At 35.5% G+C, this 9,817-nt stretch overlaps 1 long non-coding RNA gene and 1 pseudogene across 2 annotated transcripts; both read left to right on the top strand.

The window, feature by feature from the left end:
- The first annotated feature begins 3,843 nt into the window (after positions 1–3,843).
- Positions 3,844–7,671, top strand: LOC109238102 (annotated as a pseudogene). The gene is made up of 3 exons (XR_002069698.1): positions 3,844–4,765; positions 6,762–7,196; positions 7,348–7,671. The product of XR_002069698.1 is annotated as a cytochrome P450 83B1-like (transcript).
- Positions 4,853–5,703, top strand: LOC109238103. The gene is made up of 2 exons (XR_002069699.1): positions 4,853–5,229; positions 5,380–5,703. It is a non-coding gene; the product is annotated as an uncharacterized LOC109238103 (long non-coding RNA).
- Positions 7,672–9,817: the final 2,146 nt, after the last annotated feature.

Raw genomic sequence — 9,817 nt, 5'->3', positions numbered from 1 at the left:
GCAAATTCGGACACATAAAAAGATATTGTCGAGCCAAAGAGAGCAATATGGCTAAAACTAAGAAAGTTGTTGAAGAAGAACAAGAAAAAGAAGAAAAAGAAGAAGACTGGGGAAAGTACTTCGCAGCGGAGACCCAAGCAATAAATGCCATGGCTTCCATAAATTTTGAAAGAGACTGGATCGTGGATTCAGGATGTGGGCACCATCTCACTGGAGATCAATCCAAATTCTCCATCTTTTGCGAATACAACGGACATGATGTCATTGAAACATCAGATAATACATTCAATAATGTGGAGAAGGAAGGCACTATTGTGATCAACGAGAAGCATAAAGACACTATCACCCTCAATAATGTCTTTCATGTTCCAGGAATGAAGAAAAATCTATTTTCAGTTGCAAATGCTGTAGATGCTGGAAACTATTTGCTATTTGGCCCACGTGATGTGAAGTTCCTCCAAAATAACAAGGTTCTTAAGGAAGATATCATTCACTTAGGTAAGAGTGTTAACGATTTATATGTCTTATCAGCCTCTAATTCATATATTAGATGAGTAGCGAGGATAACACACATATTTGGCATGCTAGACTTGGACATCTTAGCATGGATAAATTAAAAGCGATGGTAAAATTGAATCTAGTAAAAGGATTACCTAACTTAAAAAATTTTGGTCGAGGAGAGGTTTGTGAAGGATATCAATATGGAAAGGCACATCGTCTTCCATTTGACAGATCCTTGTCAAGGTGCAATGCCCTACTAGAACTTATTCACAGTGACTTGATGGGGCCAACGAGAACTCCTTCATTCTCAGACTACTCTTATATGCTAATTTTCATTGATGATTTTATTAGATTCACTGGGGTTTATTTTGTGAAGCACAAGTCAGAAGTTTTCAGTAAGTTTGTGGAGTTCAAAGAAACAGTTGAAGGTGAACTCGTTTCCATAATAAGGCGGTTGTGAACTGATATTGGTGGTGAGTTCACTTGAGATGAGTTTCATTCCTTTTGTCGTCAGCATGGCATTAAAAGAGAGCTGACATGCGCTGATACGCCACAACAAAATGGAGTGGCTGAAAGGAAGATCCGACACTTAACTGAGACATGTAAGAGTTGGCTTCATCCAAGAATTTATCTAGAGCCTTGTGGGCTGAAGGCATGAAATGTGCAGTGTACGTGATTAATAGGATGTCGCTTTCTCCAAACAATATGAAGTCTCCCTATGAATTAATGTTTGGCAAAAAGCCTAGCGTGAAACACCTCAGGGTTTTTGGCTCTATTTGTTATGTTCACATTCCAGATTCTCAATGGAGCAGTTGGATGCCAAGGCAAGGAAATGCATCTTTGTTGGATATGATGAAAGAAAAAAGGGATGGAAGTGCATGGATCCAAAAACCCATCTCTTTGGTGTCTCAAGGGATGTCATATTCGACGAAGTGTCTTTGTATTATGGAGCTGCATTGGATGGAGCGAGTTCAAAAACCTTAAATAATGGAAATTCAAGCTTGCCCATTGCAGGTGCTTCTCTAAATAATACAGCTGCCGAGGAGTTAAGAGAAAGGGGGAGTCCTGGACCTCAACAACATGAAACTCAGCAAGAAGATGATTTAAGTGGTTTGGGAAGGCCAAAAAGAACTATTATCAAGCCAGCTCGTTTTAGAGATGAAAATTTTGTCAGCACATACTCATGTTTCTTTGCAGGACCAATGGAAGAACCTTCAATCATTAGGAAGAAAGAGAAGCCAGAGAAATGGTTTTCAGATCTTCACCAAGACACGTCCTAAAGAATCGGTTGAGTTCTTCCGTGACAAGCGTGGGATAGCTTCCAAAAAATCACTTTAAGGGGGAGTGTGAGAAAAATAAAGTAAAGTTGATTTTTTGGAAGAACATAGATTTCTCTAGAATGTCCTAGTGTAGTAGCCTTGATATTTATTTAGTAGACACATCTAGGTGTTCTAGAATGTTGTGAGAAGATAAGGTTATCTAGTAGACATATCTAGATATTCTAGAGTGTTGTTAGAAGAAAAGGTTATCTAGAATCTTCCTTGTACATTATCTAGAATCATCCATAGGCTAGTATAAATAGGGGGTGTCTTGTTCATTTGTAATCAAGCCAAATTCAAGAAAGTCTTCTTCAATAACAAAGTTCTCCCTATCAAAAATCTCTCTTCTCTTTTCAAGCTTCCTCTTCTTTAATTGAATCCTCCAATCTTAGTTAACGATTTTGGGCTAGTAGAAGGTCTCCAAATAATACTCTTCTTCTGCTATTCTTTACAAAAGTTTCATTTTCAAGCTTTAATTATCTAGGTATATGATTTTTCTATTTCATGTTTCATAACCTATGACATTCTAGGGTGTATGTAAGTACCACTTTTATCAATTACGTATCTTAATTTGTTTTGGAGGTTTCTTGTTGCTATCGAGAGAGAAAAATGAAAAGATCAGTAGTTGAAGAATTTAACTGATCTCGTAACTTTTATAAAACATAAAATTATGTATAAAATTCGTTAAAATTATAATAAATAGTTGATATGAATATATAATTTTAGAAATACAATGAATTTAATGGTAAGAATCTTAAAAGCGAACCCCGTAGAATTTAAATTCTAAATCTATATCTAGTTGCGCATTAAAATTGATTTGAGTGATCGGTACTGCCATTATTTCACAAAGATTTGCTCCCACTTCAATTTATATTTCCATTTTAGGAGTACATTGTATGTTTCGTATAAAATGATACAAGTAGCAAAAAACATGAAAAATACAAAGAAAGCTAAACTTCACCTGGAAAGCAACTGAATCCACTTGTTTATATTTTTTTTTCCACTTGTTCATATTTTTATGGGCTAACAACTGGCATAGAGTTATTAAACTATATAGTGATGCGTTGAAAAAAAAACAAAGAAATACTAGTTAAAATATGATTAAAAATTGAGGTCGTGAGATAAAAAATTTTAGTCACAAAACCTAGGCATGGTATTATATTTCTTCTTAGCAACACATTTCAATAAAAAGATTCATCATCCACCAATAATAATCGAAGTCCTCCTTTTACCACACTTATTTTAATTAAGCATTTTATTTTTATACACCAACACTATAGAGATTTAGCACAATTAGTATAATTTAATTTCATTTAGCATAATTAGTATAATTTATTTTCTTGCAGTAAGTTGTCTAACTTATTTTTTTAGAAAACTAGTTTCATTAATTGAACAGTGGACTTATTTTTTACGTGATCTGATAATATAAAAATTTGCTTACATATCTTATGTGGTTTGCCAGCTATTGCATAGTGAACGGGTTACCTAGAATGGACCCAAAGAGTAGTGGCTACGAGTTCCTGTGACACCCTAGGCGAATCCCAAGTTGACAAAACACGGGAGATATGCTGGGTATATAGGTAGACATGCCTTAGACTCTAGCAACGCGTTTTAAAGTCGTGTGAGGCTAGGCCCAAAGTAGATAATATCACTAGTGGACTGGGCTGTTACATATGGTATATATCAGGCCACTCCGCGTGCAACCTTGAACGGCGGTGAGGCAAACCATAGCGAGGACGCTGAGTCCATAGGGGGGGGGGGTATGTATGTGACACCCTAGGCGAATCCCACTTCGACAAAACACGAGAGAGATGTTGGGTATATAAGTAGACATGCCTTAGACTCTAGTGACGCGTTTTAAAGCTGTACGGGTCTAGACCCAAAGCGAACAATATCACTAGTGGGCTGGGCTATTACAGTTTCCTGGAAATTTTCCAAATAGAAGTTTGTTTAGACCCACATCGAATGAAGTTAAATCTTCAATAAAAAAAAAGGAAAGGTTTAACATAAGAACCATCTATAAAAGATATTTCATATGACTAGACAGTTAGAAAAACAAAATGATAATGCTCTTTCTACTCTTTGTAGCTCTTCCTTTCATTCTTATTTTCCTTTTTTCTAAATCCAAAAATGGTGGAAAAACCACACTGCCACCAGGTCCTATAGGCTTACCATTCATTGGAAATTTGCATCAATATGATACTTTAAACCCTCATCTCTATTTTTGGAAACTTTCAAAAAAATATGGAAAAATCTTCTCCTTAAAACTAGCTTCTTCTCAAATGGTTGTAGTTTGTTCATCAAAATTAGCAAAAGAAGTATTGAAAACACAAGATTTAATATTTTGTAGTAGACCATCTATTCTTGGCCAACAAAAATTATCTTACTATGGTCGTGATATTGCTTTTGCACCTTATAATGATTATTGGAGACAAATGAGAAAAATTTGTGTTCTTCATCTTTTTAGTTTAAAAAAAGTTGAATTATTTAGTCCAATTCGTGAAGATGAAGTTTTTAGAATGATTAAGAAAATATCAAAACAAGCTTCTACTTCACAAATTACTAATTTGAGTAATTTAATGATTTCATTAATTAGTACAATTATTTGTAGAGTTGCTTTTGGTGTTAGGTTTGAAGAAGAAGCACATGAAAGGAAGAGATTTGATTTTCTTTTGGCTGAGGCACAAGGAATGATAGCTAGTTTCTTTGTCTCTGATTTCTTTCCATTTTTAAGTTGGATGGATAAATTAAGTGGATTGACATATAGACTTCAGAGGAATTTCAAGGATTTGGATAATTTTTATGAAGAACTCATTGAGCAACATCTCAATCCCAATAGGCCAAAATATATGGAAGGAGATATTGTTGATCTTTTGCTACAGTTGAAGAAAGAGCAATCAACACCTATTGATCTTACTATGGAGGATATAAAAGGACTTCTCATGGTAATTTTCCTAATTTACCTACTTTAGACGAGATCGCGCACAGACGCTATATATGTATATGCGTATGTATATATCTACATGCGTACGCATGTAGAAATGTTAAATGGGCAGATTGGACCATACATGAAAAAGGTCAAAACATGCTGTGATCCAAGCCACCCAAAGTTTAATTGAATCAAAATGGGTTTGGATCAAGATAAGTCAAATGATGAGTCAAAACCCGATATGCTCAACATGACCGAACCTACCCTCCTTTTTTATTTTGCTTTTTTGATTAAATATTGAAAGTTAGACTTATTTTTCTTAAGTTATTAGTTTAAGTTCTTACAAATCTTCATAATTCTCAATCTCCAAAGAACAACCAGATGAATTTATACCTGAGAGATTCTTGAATAGCGATATCGATTACAAGGGTCAAGATTTTGAGTTACTTCTATTTGGTGCAGGTAGAAGAGGTTGCCCAGGTATTCAATTGAACCCACAACTTTTTTAGGGAAAGTTAACACATTTTGTCGCTCGGCCAAAAAATTTACAGCTGCTAACTAATATACATATTTTCAAAAAGCTCAGATTCTTCAATTTATAAAGATTAAATCTTGAATCCGTCTCTGCAGGTATTGCACTTGGGGTTGCATCCATGGAACTTGCTCTGTCAAATCTTCTTTATGCATTTGATTGGGAGTTACCTTATGGAGTGAAAAAAGAAGACATTGACACAAATGTGAGGCCTGGAATTACCATGCATAAGAAAAACGAACTTTGCCTTATCCCTAAAAACTATTTGTAGATTATATCAAGACGTGGATCTCGGGCTTAATCTGTGAGGTCAGCTAAAATTATTGTTTTTGACTCGAATTATGTATACATATTTAGAACAACTTTAAAATGTATGCATACAATAGAATCCACTATTATAAGAGTATTGTATTTGCCTTTCACTACACCTAGTCAAAGAGTGTTGTATTTTAATTTCTTTTATGTATTATAAGGTTCTCTTGTATGTGTGTTTGGCGGGGGGGGGGGGGTGGGGGGGTATGCTGCTGAAGTAGAAAAGAAGACACNATTTTCTTTTGGCTGAGGCACAAGGAATGATAGCTAGTTTCTTTGTCTCTGATTTCTTTCCATTTTTAAGTTGGATGGATAAATTAAGTGGATTGACATATAGACTTCAGAGGAATTTCAAGGATTTGGATAATTTTTATGAAGAACTCATTGAGCAACATCTCAATCCCAATAGGCCAAAATATATGGAAGGAGATATTGTTGATCTTTTGCTACAGTTGAAGAAAGAGCAATCAACACCTATTGATCTTACTATGGAGGATATAAAAGGACTTCTCGTGGTAATTTTCCTAATTTACCTACTTTAGACGAGATCGCGCACATACGCTATATATGTATATGCGTATGTATATCTACATGCGTACGCATGTAGAAATGTTAAATGGGCAGATTGGACCATACATGAAAAAGGTCAAAACATGCTGTGATCCAAGCCACCCAAAGTTTAATTGAATCAAAATGGGTTTGGATCAAGATAAGTCAAATGATGAGTCAAAACCCGATATGCTCAACATGACCGAACCTACCCTCCTTTTTTATTTTGCTTTTTTGATTAAATATTGAAAGTTAGACTTATTTTTCTTAAGTTATTAGTTTAAGTTCTTACAAATCTTCATAATTCTTAATCTCCAAAGTTGATTTTGTATGTTTGATTTTGGTTTGCAATTTGACCATCAAGTTACACTAATTGATCCTTTTTAACCTAATAGTTTGATGAGTCATTTCAAGGTTAAGCTCCCGGGTCAAGTCAACAAATTGGTCAACACCCAACCCCTTTAAACTTGGTTGGGCGGATAACTAAAAGATGGATTGATTTTGCTACTTTTAGGGTGTGTTTGGTATGACATAAAATATTTTTCGGAAAATCAACGTGTTTGTTATTGCCTTGAGAATTTCTCATGAATTTACAACTTTTATTTTCTTTTTCTTGTAGAATGTGTTAGTTGCAGGATCAGACACTAGTGCAGCTGCAACTGTTTGGGCAATGACAGCCTTGATAAAGAATCCAAAAGCCATGAAAAAAGTTCAAACAGAAATTAGAAAATCAGTTGGGAAGAAAGGCATTGTAAATGAAGAAGATATCCAAAACATGCCTTATCTCAAAGCAGTGATAAAGGAAATATTTAGATTGTATCCACCAGTTCCACTTCTAGTTCCAAGAGAATCAATGGAAAAACAATATTAGAAGGTTACGAAATTCGACCAGGAACCATAGTTCATGTTAACGCTTGGGCTATTGCGAGGGATCCTGAAATATGGGAAAATCCAGATGAATTTATACTTGAGAGATTCTTGAATAGCGATATCGATTACAAGGGTCAAGATTTTGAGTTACTTCCATTTGGTGCAGGTAGAAGAGGTTGCCCAGGTATTCAATTGAACCCACAAATTTTTTAGGGAAAGTTACACATTTTGTCGCTCGGCCAAAAAATATTTACAGCTGCTAACTAATATACATATTTTCAAAAAGCTCAGATTCTTCAATTTATAAAGATTAAATCTTGAATCCGTCTCTGCAGGTATTGCACGTGGGGTTGCATCCATGGAACTTGCTCTGTCAAATCTTCTTTATGCATTTGATTGGGAGTTACCTTATGGAGTGAAAAAAGAAGACATTGACACAAATGTGAGGCCAGGAATTACCATGCATAAGAAAAACGAATTTTGCCTTATCCCTAAAAACTATTTGTAGATTATATCAAGACGTGGATCTTGGGCTTATTCTGTGAGGTCAGCTAAAATTATTGTTTTTGACTCGAATTATGTATACATATTTAGAACAACTTTAAAATGTATGCATACAATAGAATCCACTATTATAAGAGTATTGTATTTGCCTTTCACTACACCTAGTCAAAGAGTGTTGTATTTTAATTTCTTTTATGTATTATAAGGTTCTCTTGTATGTGTGTTTGGGGGGGGGGGGGGGGATGCTGCTGAGTGAAAAGAAGACACAACTTTGCCACTATATATGTGGTTCTATGATGTGGAGATGAACTCAGGAGCTTTAGGAGACGAAAAGCAGGGCAGGCATATAAATAAATATTCGGTGTGGATAAATTTTTACCTACCGATAACCTACTGCTATCAAGACGAATTAATTAAACAGAAGTTGATTAGAGCTCTCCTTCAAGCTAAAACATTGACATGAGTTGCTAGTTTTGTTACATAATATAATAATATTTTGTTGTTTTAGAGTGATTTAAAAAAAAAAAAACGAAGCTCCTCTCCTTCCCTAAAATAAAATAACTAGTCAAATACTTTCGTAGTCGAATCTTATTTATGACGAATTGCCGCATTCGCTACCAAAATATTTATTTGGTGGCGATTAAACTTGCTGAAAATAGTAGAAAAAGTAAAGAAACTAAGAAAATGCACTTCGAGTTTTAGTGGCAACTATACAGACCTTTAGTGGCGATTGAAGTCGCCCAAAACCCTCAGTTTTGGTCGCTAATGAAAAAGGCAACCCTATCAGTTGCGAAATATAACATATAGTGGCGACTTGGGTCGCCGCCAAAGCGTTTTTAAAATTAATAGAGTCAAATATCACTACAAATTGGTCAAATATATAACATTAGTCCATTACCAATACCATGAGGATACCAAATACATTTCTCTTCAAAATTAGTAGAATTTCGTATGGCCATTATATAAAATAAGTAATTCAAAAATAGATTTTAAAGTATTTGCACTTGAAAAAAATTATTTTAATATTTTTAAACTACTCGTTGCCTAGAATTCTCATAATAGAATACTGGATTCGAAAAAATAGAGCAAAACTTCACTTCGATTACTTGATAGCAAGGAAAAAGGTTTTAAGAAAATATGATGTCATTTATTAGAAAGACATGACATAATAAACTTCTACATGGCATGAGAGATAATTCTATTTTTTCAAGGTATTCATCTTTCAATAGAATTTCTCCATATGTAAATCAATCTACTTTAAGACGGTCTTTTTATTTATATTTATGACACATGATGCATAAATTTGAATTTGATGGGCCGGTAAAATTTTAGGCGATTCGGGTCCGTTCGCCCGGGCCCATGTAGGAGGCATGGGCTATAGCACACAAAAATTTGGGAATCAGGCGGAATTCCTGTTTTGTGGCCCTAAAATGCAAAAAATGAGTAATGGTCATGGAGAGGCAGTGACTATTGTTCCTTAGGTCGTTTTAAATGGGCGGTAAAATTTTAGGCGATCCGGGTCTCGTAGTTCGAGCCCATGCAGGAGGCGTGGGATGTAGCACAATGTCACGACCCCGGTTCGCCCTCCGTGAACCATCGTGACGACACCTAGTCTCTATGACTAGGTAAGCCTAAATTGCGGAAAAAGAAACCAAAAATTTGCAGAAGTAAAACAATTTAAAATAGAAATAAGAATTAACCAGTGTGTAAATGTGCCGCTCGACAAACACCATGTTTAACGCTCAAGACCAAAACATAAATCCAAGACCCGGAAACCCATGAATCACAAGCTAAGAAGTACTACACAGCGCTAACTCCAGAATGTCTAACCAGAACGGAAAATACAGAAGGGCTAATACTAAACAACAAAAATAGAAAGAGACTCCACGGTCTGCGGACGCGGCAGATATACCTTGAAGTCTCTACAGAAGCGCCTCGCCTCAAGGATGATAAGACTGAGCGAAAGTACCTGGAGCTGCACATGAAAAACATGCACAGAAGGGGCATGAGTACACCACAACGGTACTCAGTAAGTGCCAAGCCTAACCTCGGTTGGGTAGTGACGAGGAAGGTCATGGCCCTACTGAGATTAAATAATATTAAAGTGACAGGATAAGATAAGCAGTGCAATTGAGAATCTACAGCAAGAGTCTATACAGGATAATAAAAGTACAATAACGGAAACAAAATTTAAAGACAAATCACTAGGTAACACCACTCACAACAGGGATAATAATCAGGGATCTCTTGGTATCCCGAGGATCTCTTGGTATCCTCAATACATATACACTAGGATCTCTT

Source organism: Nicotiana attenuata, unplaced genomic scaffold, assembly GCF_001879085.1.
Source record: "Nicotiana attenuata strain UT unplaced genomic scaffold, NIATTr2, whole genome shotgun sequence".
NCBI classification, from domain to species: domain Eukaryota; kingdom Viridiplantae; phylum Streptophyta; class Magnoliopsida; order Solanales; family Solanaceae; genus Nicotiana; species Nicotiana attenuata.
The sequence above is the reverse complement of the archived record's forward strand: the minus strand, read 5'-3'. Positions and strand labels throughout refer to the sequence as shown.